Source organism: Rhinolophus ferrumequinum, chromosome X (assembly GCF_004115265.2).
Source record: "Rhinolophus ferrumequinum isolate MPI-CBG mRhiFer1 chromosome X, mRhiFer1_v1.p, whole genome shotgun sequence".
In the NCBI taxonomy this organism is placed as follows: Eukaryota; Metazoa; Chordata; class Mammalia; order Chiroptera; family Rhinolophidae; genus Rhinolophus; species Rhinolophus ferrumequinum.
This window is the reverse complement of record NC_046284.1, coordinates 18277330-18289769: the sequence shown is the minus strand read 5'-3', so window position 1 is coordinate 18289769 and position 12440 is coordinate 18277330. Positions and strand designations below refer to the sequence as shown.

Below are 12440 nucleotides of genomic sequence, written 5' to 3'. Positions count from 1 at the left end.
TCAGAAAACTGGAAATGGAACTACCTTATGACCCAGCAATTCCATTTTTAGGTATCTATCCAGAGAAATCCAAGATACTAATTCAAAAAAATATATGCACCCCTATGTTTATTGCAGCGCTATTCACAATGGCCAAGACATGGAAACAACTGAAATGCCAATCAGTAGATGACTGGATTTAGAAACTGTAGTACATTTATGCAATGGAGTATTACTCAGCTATAACGAAGAATGAAATCTTACCATTTGCAATGATATGGATGGACCTAGAGAACATTATGTTACGTGAAGTACGTCAGTTGGAGAAAGACAAATACCATATGATCTTACTTATATGTGGAATCTAAAGAACTAAATAAATGAGCAAAATGAACAGAAATAATCTCAGAGATATAAAGGAAAAACTGGTGTTTGCTAGATGGGAGGGAGGTGGGGAGGAGGGAGAAGGGGAGGGTATTAGAAAGCACAAATTAGAAACTACAATATTGCCACGGGATATGAAAGACAGTTTGTGGAATACAATCAATAATGTTGTAAAGAGCAACCAGGTAGTCCTGGTTGACTCTGGGACACCAAAGATAAGAAGATGTGGTCCCTGAGTGCAAGGAGCTCACTGTCTAGTGCAAAGCTGTTATAGGACAACATGGGAAATACCATGAGGAAGGTGAATCATGATATCATGAGAGCATGACAGTTCCAGGAGAGGGTCAAAATCGGTCAGAGGACCCCTGGGGGAATGTTAAAAAGATGAATAGGAATTAGGCTGTGGAAAGGAAGCAAGATGGTGGGCAAGGGCATTGCAGGCTCAAGCAGCAGCAGGAACAGGAGAAAAGAACCTGAAGGAGCAAGTGGGAACACAGACCTTTCTTGCCCTTCTCTGGCCGGAAGTCTTCTCTCGAGGTCAGGGTGGCTGCGTACAGCTGGACATATCCTCGTGGAGAATGGCACCTCAAAACCAAGCTGTCCACATTCAAACCACACCCCAAACTAAAACAGCTCACTGGTCCACCTGTTTCCCCTCGATTTAACTAACTTGGTTACACATCATCATTATTCTCCTGCTGTTTAATAAAATGACACTGTACAGCCGAAAAAAAAAAAAGTAAAGATTTTGTAGGGTGCCAGATGGGCACTTGTCTTATTAGGGAGACAACTTCATGGACAGTGTAGATGCCTGACCACTGCACTGTACACCTGAAGCTGAAGCTGAATAATATTGTATGTCAACTATAATTTAACATATATATGTATACAGTCACAGGATATGGAGTACAGCATAGGGAATAGTGAGAATGGAATTGTAATAGATATATACGATGTCAGAGGAGCAATAGATTGGGGGGTATCACTTTGTGAGGGGTGAAATGCCTATTGTTTTGTACACCTGAAACTAATAAAATTAAAAGAAAAAAATACTATGTACACCTGAAAGTAATATAATATTGTATGTTAGATATATTTTAATAAAAACCTTTTTAAACATAAAATTTAAAAAACACATACGTATTTAGCAGAGGCAGACCTTTATTTAACTAGCCCTGGTATAAAGATTTCTTGTCTTTTGCAGCTACACAGCTTTCAGAGAGTGCCTGGTACCTGAAGGCCGGCTCCTACTGGGACTAATTCTATCCAGACAGCTCCAAATATGTTCATTAGTCGCTGATTAGGTTTCACACAGGTGGGGAAGGTTAGGGGCACAGATAGAGAGTCGGTGCTGATTGCGTTAAGCATAAAACACCATCTGTTTCCCACGTAAGAAAAGGAACTGCATCCATACTTCGTGAAGGATACCAGGCCCTGCGGAAGCTGCTGCTCCCTCATTTACTTTCTTTCGTTCTCTGACTACATTTACAGGTACCAAAACAAGTTGGCAAAAATTAAGAAAACATAAAATATATCTGAAGGCTGTTGAAAAATCTATTATGTTCCTAACCATCACATTTAGGCTTGCTGATCTTAAAGAATGGGACATTTGTTCCCCAATGCATGCCTTATACTTGACACAAAAATATACTACACTGATTCCTTTTCAATGTAAGGACTTTATTCCTCCAAGGCAAGCAGACTTCCCTGTTAGCCCGCTCTTGGAGGCACTTTAATATGGTTTTGTTTGTGACTAAAGAATGCAAATGAGCTGACATGCAGATTTCCCTTTTATAACAAAATAAACAGCTTGGAAGGTCTGGGGGAGGAGGGGTAGCAGTTGATGGAGTGAGCTGATGGGCACTTGAGTTCACCTGATAAGGGCTCCAGCTACTTTGTTGCTTTTGCCCACCCAGAGCCAAAGGCTCACAATGCTGTACTCATTCCAGCTAGCCGCTCAGAGCAAACCACTCCACCACCTGTCCTTTCCCCATTCACCATTCCTAAAACTTTCCTGCCCAGCAGGTGGGGGAAGGGATAGTGTGGGGCAAAGCTTGTCCCCCCACTTCTACTCTTCCATTCATGACCTCACTGGTAAAAAGTCCCATCTTTATTATTGCTAGAGATCAGCACAGCCAGCTGGAAGCCAAGCAGTGTGACTCCCGTCCCCACCCCAGGCAAATGAGGGGAGGATGCAGCCTTGCCCTAGAGCCATAGTCAGCAAGCCATTCTGGAGTTCTGCTCGTAAACTTCAGCTCTTTGGGTAAACTATGGTGTATGCAGCCTGGGGCTGGATGGGGGAGGAGAGAAGAGAACCTTGCTGATGCCTGACTCCTTTGGACTCTCTGGGGCAGTGTCATGCAGGGACTTAGCTCCTGCTCCCTGCACAAGAACACTGGATATGGTGAGGCCAAAAAGGAACACCAACGGAGCCATAGATAGGGGAGTCATACCGCTATATTCTCGCTGGAGGCTGGGTTGGAGATACAGGAAGCAGGAGCCACATGATCCGCAATCTGCCATCCGATTCTCTGCGTAGCCACGGCAATTATATTCATGGCTAATGGCTAACTGGTTACAGCTGATGGCCAACTAGTCACAGCTGATGGCCATCTACTACCCGAGCTTGCACCTTTCCACGTGAGGTTGAAAGCCTGGAAACTGCTTTCTGGGGCTCTGTCCCCACAGGCAGCTTTGTTGTATTTCTGGAGGAGTCAATCCCCAGCATGCTGTGAAGTCATCTGTGGTGGGGGGAGGGGCCGCTCATCACCACTCTCAGACACAAATGGTCTGGAGACTCCCTGACTCCTGAGGCTGATGCTAACTAACCTCCCAGCCTCCTTCCCTCGGCACTGTGGTCCTGGCTGCTCCTCCATAACTGATAACCATAACTTTATGTATATGCAGGGCATGGCCTCAGCAGGAATGTTTCACAAATTAGAAATTAGTGACAATAAGGCCACTCTACAGACAGATTGTAATGCAGGAACTCAGCTCCCGCTCCCCACACAAGAACGCAGGATATGGTGAGGCCAAAAAGGAACAACAACGAAGTCATAGATAGGGGAATCATACCACTATATTCTCGAAGGCGGCTGGTTGAGACACAAAAGCAAACATCTGCCGGTAACCCAACGAGGAGTCTTCCTGCACCCCAGTCTCACTGGTGGCCAGGAGAGACACAGGAAGTAGGATCAACACTACCCGCAATCCACAATCCACTTGCTAACAGCACTTGCTAACTGCAATCCGTGCTTGCTAGTGTAGCCATGGCAGTTATATCAGTGGCTAATAGCTAAATGGTTACAGCTGATGGCCAAATAGTTATAGCTGATGGCCATCTGATCACAGCTGATGGCCATCTACTACCTGAGCCAGCACCTTTCCACAGGAGGTCGAGAGCCTGGAAACTCTCTCTGGGACTCCATCCCTACACAGCTCTTTGTCAATGACCAGTGATGTTAGTCACTCTGGCACTGAAGCCCCTCCACTATCCAACACTCCATATTCCCCTGTGTACCTCCTACCTGATCTCTGGGGATCCAGATTTAGTGCTTGGCTGTCCTCCAACCCCACCGAGCATACTCTTACCCCTACATTTGCACACAAGTCATTTGCACACAAGTCATTTTTTCTGACAGAAATGTCCACTTTTCTTCTTTCTTCCATTATATTCCAACCTATTCAAAGGACATTTAAGCCTTCCTGAAGTCTGTCTGCCCATTTAGACCTGTTCTTCCTCTGAACACCTCTAGCATTTATTGTCTGTTCACCTTTAGGGCAATTAATCATATGCCTTCTGGGATTTTTTTTTTTTTAAATTGGGGAACAGTGTGTTTTTCCAGGCCCCATCAGCTCCAAGTCGTTGTCCTTCAATCTAGTTGTGGAGAGCGCAGCTCAGTTTCAGGTCCAGTCTCCATTTTCAGTCTTTAGTTGCAGGTGGCACAGCCCACCATCCCATGTGGGAATTGAACCGGCAACCTTGTGGTTGAGTGCTCGGGTTCTAACCAACTGAGCCACCCGGCCACCCCTTCTGGGATTCTTAATGTGTGTCTCTCATGATTTTCTTGCTTCTAACCAATAGACTGTTAACTTTCTGAATACAGAGACTTTTCTTTATATTCCTTCATCTCTGTTGTAGAAGTCAGCACAGTACTAGGAAAATTGTAGGGGCCCAGTAAATAACAACTCTCTTGGCCACTTGTAGATTGACAACCCTTGATAGCATGGATTAATGTTTGTTTTTCCTATATTGGGTCTTTGTGTTACCCTAAAAAGGAAAGAGAAACTAAGCTGTACTCCTCACACACATATATATCTACCTCCTTTGTTCCTTTCCGTAACTTTGTGTGGGTTGTTATTCCCCATTGTATAGACAAGGAAAACTAAGGCTTAGAGAGTGAAATGATTTTCCTAGGTTTACACAGCTAGGAAGTTGAGTCCTGGATTTGAGTCCCAGTTGTTCTGATGCCAAAGACAAAGTACTGGCAATTATGTTGCCTCTCTGAGAGACACTTGAGTGCCAGGGCTCAGGTAGGGGGTGGGGTGGGGATTACAGTCTGGAAAGAATGCATTTTAATTTTTTTAAAAAATATTTTTATATAGTTTAAATTTTTGAGCCATGTAAACAAATCAAGTATTCAAAAAAACAAAAATTATGGAATCTTGGGGAGTTGCGTTGAAGCAATGAAAATAAAGTAATGTAGCTATGTTAGCTGTTAGTTGATGGCCTGAATAGTGAACACTAAAGTAATCATGTTCATCAAATAAGGTAGTAAGTATGGAGCTGGAGGTTGGAGGGGAACTAATAAAATTTATTTTTCATTTATTTGGGTCATGGTTCAAACAGTACATTTCCACCTATATGTGGCAATATGTGCAATGTTTCTATTTTGTTGTGACCTCTTTTACCCTTGAAAGTAACTATATCTATACAAGGTGAAGATGGCAGTACTATTCAGAGGCTTAGTACGTGCAGATTCAGGGAAAGGTCCTAGGACTGAAAATCAACCTCCATAACCAGGAGACAGGGAATGATGGATGAGGCTGGCCACTTCAGTATGGTAATTAGTAGAGTTGATTAAGGGAAACTTACATACGAGGCATGTCTTGGGCAGCTGTGTGATGAAATGGCCATGTGCCTCTTGGAAAGCACCAAAGAATTATGTAGAACAAGGCAGGATAGTCACCAGGAGTAGTGCATGACTAGTCCCAGGTATGGGTAAGTGCTTTATATGCTTAACCAGGTCAGGACAATTCCAGGAACCAGAACATAGTGGGAGGCAGGGGAGAAATATTGGTTTATGTAAGAATGAGTAACAGTTATGATCAGACAGTCTCCAAGTGGGGTTAGTGGGAAGTAATCTCTCCCTTCTGGCCTCATGTGTCAGTCAGCCATCGTGTCTTGAAATAGTCTCTCCTCCACAAGACCGAAGAAAAGTGTTTACATTAAAAACATGTAAGTCCTGTGTTTAAGGACCAACTGTGACCCACTGTATACCTGAATGCATGTCATAATCAAAACACTAACTATGTCAAAACAGTGAGGGGACAGCAGGACTTCTGTTGCTCAGAAGGGCTGTAGGAAAGAATAACCATACACATTTTGTAAGATTTCTCAATAGTTTTTAACTCCCTCATGTTCATGGTCATCTATGTTCAGCTGTCTGTATCTCTATAATGACTGCCAAATTCATGACATGAAATAATTTCATGTGTGGTGAGAAAGAAAGGGTACATATAGCTGTTCTCAGGAAGTGGAGTGGTAGAATTGCAAGGCCGTTAGTGGGTGGAAGAGTTTAGGGGAAAAGGGCAAAAAGTTTGAGTCCAATAAGGAAGAAAGGGCACAGGTGATTGTCACACTTCTGGGAAGCAGCCTTAGGAGTCTCCTAGTAATACCCCTTTTGGGTCCTGTTCTTTAAGAATAGAAGATTCATTATTTTCATTTCTTTTGTTTCTGTTTTGTTTATTTTGTGTGGTTTTTTTTTTAGATTCTAAATATAAATGAAATCACATTGCATCTATCTTTCTCTGTCTGACATACTCCCCTAAGAAAATACCCTCCAGATGAACACCCAGGCCACCTCCACATCTGGGCCATTGTAAACAATGCTGCAGTGAACATATGGATCCACACGTCCCCTCGAATTAGCGTTTTGGATTTCTTCAGGTAAATACCCTGAAGTGGGATTAGTGGGTCCTTTTTTTGTCTCTTGTTATAGCCTTTGTTTCAAAGTCTGTTTTGTCTGCTATAAGTATTGCTACCCCAACTTTTTTGTTTGTTTGTTTGCATTTTCATGAAATACATTTTTCTCATCTCTTTACTTTCAGGCTGAAGTGAGTCTCTTGTAGGCAGGATATGTAAGGGTCCTGTTTTCTTATCTATTCAGCCACCCTATCTTTTTTTTCCAAGCCAAACTATATCCAGCTTTATTAGAGATACTTTTCGTAAACAACTATGATATTTCAGGCAGGACATGGACAGACAGTTTTAACAGTATACAACAACTTTCACACTCCTTTCTTCAATGGACTACGAAAATCAGAATGCCATTATAAAATCCCAATGAAGTCTTCATTTGATGCTCTGAGCAGGTAAAGTTTAGAGTGAGGGTTGACATTTTTCATTAAGCATGTTGTTTAACCACTTTTCACAAGCCAACCCTGACTTTCAGGAAATGAAATGAAAATGGTAGAATTATCAATATGTAGGTCCACAATCTAAAAATGGAACTGCTGCTCTTTTGACGGATGCCATCTCAATGGTGATACTAGAAAGTCTGGATTTCCTGACACACAGGTAACCAATATTTCTGGGTCAGGTCCGAACAGGTCTTTGGGTTTAAGGGAGTCAAGTCTATATTTAAGGTGGAGAAGAAGAGGGAGAAAAGGATATAAAAAACGAATTTGAGGTTTTCCACACCACAAGGTTTTTGTGCCAAGGTGGCTAACGTGTGTCAACATCAAGGGATCTCTCCTCCCAGGAACCAAGAGGAAGTCTCTCAAAACTAGAAGAGAAAGGTGTTTTTCCCCATGTCAATCTAGCTTTGGAGATAGTCTATTAGTAATATATGTCCTTCCCCAAAAAACAACAATGAAGTGTTATCTGTGTGCTAATAACATAGCTCAAAAAAAAGGAAAACAAACTTCTGCATTTTTATAAAACTTGATAAAAAATAGTATTTCAAACTGTGCAGTCACCAAAAGTACGTAGCTATCAAAACTGCACACACTACACTTAGCATCTCCAGTACCTTCAGCTTTCTGTGCCTGGTTTGTTTTGGCATCTCCATTTTCTGCAGGGTTATTCCCCTCCTTACCAGCATCAGCTTTCCCCTTTTCCCCTTTGTGTACCTTCTGTGCCTTCTTGTCAGGGGCCTTTTTAAGCTTGGGCTCTGGCTTTGGAGGAGCAGGTTTAGCAGATAACCCTGCAGATTTTCTCTATAGTTCGTCCTTCACCTTGGCTTCATCACCTTTAGCATCCCCTTCAGATTTCTCTTCGGCATGATAGCAACGGCTGCGGGATGTAGACGCTGGGTGTAGGGATGCAGCGGCATATGGGCTTTAGTCAGTCTGGGGATTGTTCTCACCTCTTTACACTGCCAGCCACCCTATCTTTTTTTTAATGTATACAATCATCTTTATTATAATTCGTAAATATATCAGAAATTGATATCTTTATTAAGACACCTAGGTTCTCGTGGGCCCCTGCTTTCTGTCCTTTCATTCTTTTATTATGACAATTTCTCATCTCAGGCATTCTGAAAGGGTCTCTGGGCCTCCTAGATCCAAGGACAAAGCTGTCTTAATAGAGCTGCCCATGGCTCAGTGCCTTCTCCAATTCCTTATAAATTCCAATGGGTCACTTGGCCAATGGAACATTCCATTACTCTCCTGGTTAAGGTTCTGGGGCTATGCCTGAAAATTTACATTTCTATCTTGTTACTCTTTTTTAAAAAATAAGCAATTTTACCATTTTTTTAAGGAGGGTGCAGCTCACAGTGGCCCATGTGATGACTGAACTGGGAACCTTGGTGTTATCAGCACCATGCTCTAACCAACTGAGCTACCGGCCACCCCCTATCCTATTACTCTTTTACTTTTAAAGGCAGCTACTTATGTCCCAAAAATACTGTCATCACTTTACCAACTATCCCTGCCAAATAAAGGACCCAAAACCATTGCCAACTGCCAACAAGTTATGTAAGGCTCCTCTTCTCTTCCCAAATGGAGTTATTTGGCATCTTGAGTGAAGGCAGACCACAGGTTGGCAGAAAGAAACTCTTCTCCCAAAAGCCACCCTATCTTTTTTTTTTTTTTTTTTTTTTAAAGATTTTATTGGGGAAGAAGAACAGGACTTTATTGGGGAACAGTGTGTACTTCCAGGACTTTTTTTTTTTCTAAGTCAAGTTGTTGTCTTTTCAGTCGTAGCTGTGGAGGGTGCCGTTCAGCTTCAAGTTGTTGTCCTTTCAGTCTTAGTTGTGGAGGGCGCAGCTCAGCTCCAGGTCCAGTTGCTATTGCTAGCTGCAGGGGGCGCAGCCCACCATCCCTTGCGGGAGTCAAACTGGCAAACTTGTGGTTGAGAGGATGCACTCCAACTGACTGAGCCCAGCGGCAGCTCAGCTCAAGGTGCCGTGTTCAATCTTAGTTGCAAGGGGCGGAGCCCATCATCCCTTGTGGAACTGGAGGAGTTGAACCAGCAGCCTTGTGGTTGAGAGCCCACTGGCCCATGTGGGAATCGAATCGTCAGCCTTCGGAGTTAGGAGCACAGAGCTCCAACCGCCTGAGCCACCGGGCCGGCCCATCATCCTATCTTTTGATTGGGGCATTTAATCCATTTACATTTAAAGTACTTGTTGATAGGTATGTAGTTATTGCCATTTTAATATTCATATTTTTTATCTTTTTTTTTTTTTTTTTTCTTAAAGAAGTTCCTCTAAGAGTCCTTGTAATTCTGGTATTCTGGTTTGGTGGTTGTCTGGAAAGTTCTTTATCTGTCCTTTGATTCTAAATTATAGCTTTGCTGGGTACAGTAATCTTGCTTGTAGGTCCTTGGTTTTCATCGCTTTGAATACTCTTAGTTCGTGCTAATCCCTTATGGCCTGCAAAGTTTCTGTGGAGAAATCAGCTGACAATCTTATGGAGCTCCCTTGTAGATAACTAACTGCTTTTCTCTTACTGCTTTTAAGATTCTTTCTTTGTCATTAGTCTTTTCCATTTTAATTGTGATGTGTCTTGATATGGGCTTGTTTGAATTCATCTTCTTTGGGACTCTTTGAGCTTCCTGGGCTTGTATAACTATTTCTGTCACCAGGTTAAGGAAGTTTATTGTCATTATTTCTTCAAATATGTTTTCAATTCCTTGCTCTCTCTCTTCATCTGGTACCCCTATGATGCAAGGGTTGGTATGCTTGATATTGTCCCAGAGGCCTCCTAAACTATCCTCATTTTTTTAGATTTTTTCTTTTCTGTTTTGATTAAGTGTTTTCTGCCACTTTCCCTTCCAAATCACTGACTCAGTCCTCTGCTTCATCTAATCTACTGTTGATTCCCTTTAATGTATTCTTCATTTCAGTTACTGTAGTCTTTGTTTCTGACTGGTTCTATTTTATGTTTCCCATCTCTTTGTTGAAGTTCTTACTGAGATAATTGAGCATCTTATAATCAGTGTTTTGAACTCTGCATATGGTGGACTGCTTGTTTCCATTTTGTATATTTCTTTCTCTGGAGCTTTGTTCTGTTCTTTTATTTGGTAAATGTTTTTTTGTCTCCCCATTATGGCTGCCTCCCTGTGGTTTTTTTCTATGTATTAGGTAGGGCTGCTATGTCTCTTGGACTTAGTAGAGTGGCCTTATGTAGTAGATATCCTGTGGGGCCCAGTGTAACAGTCTTCCTGGTCACCTGAACCAGGTGCTCCAGGTGTGTTCCTTGTGTGGTTTGTATGTGCCCCCCTGTTGTAGTTGAGCCTTGGTGACTGGGAGGCTGTTTGCATGTCAATGGTAGGAATTGACCCTCAGGCTGATTGGTTATGAGGACTGGTTGTGACTATAGTGGTGGAGCTATTGTGCAGGGTCTGACTGTACAGAGCAGAATTCACTTTAACAGCACTCTGTTGCCTGCCCAGTCTGTCCTTTGGTTGTGTCTTCCTTGGAGGTAGCCCGGTGATGCTCTCGCTCAGTCTGAAGCTGGCCACTGGGTGTGCCAGCCCTGGGGCCTCCTCAGAGGGGCCCTGCTGCAGGCCAAGTTCATCCTTAGCCTATGTCCTGCCCAGACCACCTGTCATGAGCCACAAAACAATCTGCAGATGGCCACAACTTGTGCTGGGCTTGGAGGTACCTTGAGAGACCAAGCTGCAAACTGAAGCCAGCTGCTGCTATTGCTGGGTTTGGTGATACTCAGTAAGAGGTACAGGACAAGCTGAAGCCAAATGCTGTTTGGATGGTTTTTGTGAACCTTTGAGAGATTTTAGGAAATTCTGCATCATGAGCCAAGACAGGCAGTTTGTATGGAAAAGCCATTGGAAACAGCTTGGGAGTGCCTGAAAGTTGGGTGATGTAGGGTCTTAAGGAATCACCATGGCAGGGTGAGTGATTGGTGTTAGCCAGGTTGATGGGACTCAGATATGGAGGCCACCTGTGTCTGCACACCAGGAGGGGGGAGGGTTCACTAAAGAAACGGACTCTGCTAGCACTTCAATCTGGGATATAGCTGCCCCTCCAACCCTCACCCTGCAGCCAGACAATTCAGTTCCTCCCCATATGTCCCTGGCACCTTTTGAATTGCTGCCCCAGTGCTGGAGCTCAGAGAGTGAGTCCATCAGCAAGTAAGTCCATGTAGGCCATTTAGGAAGAGTGCCTGGGACTCTAGCTGCCCTCTGGTCTCACTCAGCCACAATCTCCACTGGTTTTCATAGCCAGATGTGAAAGGGTCTTCTCTCCCTTGCACTGGAACCCTGGGCTGTGGATCCTAGTGTGTGGCTGGGAACCCTCACTCCTCCAAGGGGGACCTCTGCAGCCAAGATATCTCTCCTGATCTTTAATGGTCACAGGTGTGGACCAGCCTTTTCCATGTCTCTTCCCTTCCTATCAGTCTCAAGGTAGCGTCCTCTGTATGTTCTTGATTGTAGGACTTTGGTTCAGAGCTAGGCTTAAGGTGATTCTTGGTGATGGTTATTCTGTAGTTTAATTGTAATTTTGTTGTGGTCACCAGAGGATGTAAGCACAGTGTTACCAGAAATCCTTACAGTTTAATTTTTGATTATTCAATCAAATGTGATTCAATCAGCATTTGATATTTAGTAAGGCATGTGATCCATACTTTATTGGGTTCTGGGAGGGCTACAGCAAGCTAAAATCCCTGACTTCTGGGAGCTCACAATCTGGCAGGGAAAAAAAAATAACTATTGAAACAAATTCTGATAAAAAAGCTGAACTGTAGGTTTATGAGGGAAGGAGAGAGAGATTGATTTTGACTGAAATTGTTGGGGAAGTCATATTGGAAAAGATATAATTTTAGGTGGGTTTTAATGGAAGAGTCAGATTTTACAAGTAAACAGAGAGAGAGAGAGAAAGCCTTCCAGAGTAGGGGAAAGTTGGAGAAAAAAGACTCAGGTTAGGAGGGCCCTGGATATATGTATGGATAGAGATTTTCACTGGAGCCCAGCACCATGGCTGAGAAGTATTGTGGTCATAAAATCCTGGTTGGAGAGATGTTATCTTGTTCTCTTTTGCACTGTGCCAAGGGCACAGTCCATCTATAAATGAGTAAGAGTCTTTGTCTCAGTGATGACACTACCTGAAGTCTTCAACTCAAGTAGTGAAGAGCCCATCGCAGTGGCCTATGGACATCTTTCCTTTGATTCAATGGATTTTGCAGGCTCATGATTTCATAGAGACACTGTGTATCCATTTTTTTGTTCTTTTCAATTACCATCTAGAGTAGTTATAAAGGGAAAAATACCCAATTAGAAGTCATTCAACAGGGCAGGTTAAAATTCTACAATCCATTTCCTTTAAAGTTAATGGAATAAATTATTTGGGTGAACACATGTGTGCCCATAAATTTCAAATCACCGTAAT

General features: G+C 43.0%; 1 pseudogene; it reads right to left on the bottom strand.

Moving 5' to 3' along the window:
* Positions 1-1723: 1723 nt before the first annotated feature.
* Positions 1724-12190, bottom strand: LOC117033172 (non-histone chromosomal protein HMG-17-like; annotated as a pseudogene).
* Positions 12191-12440: the final 250 nt, after the last annotated feature.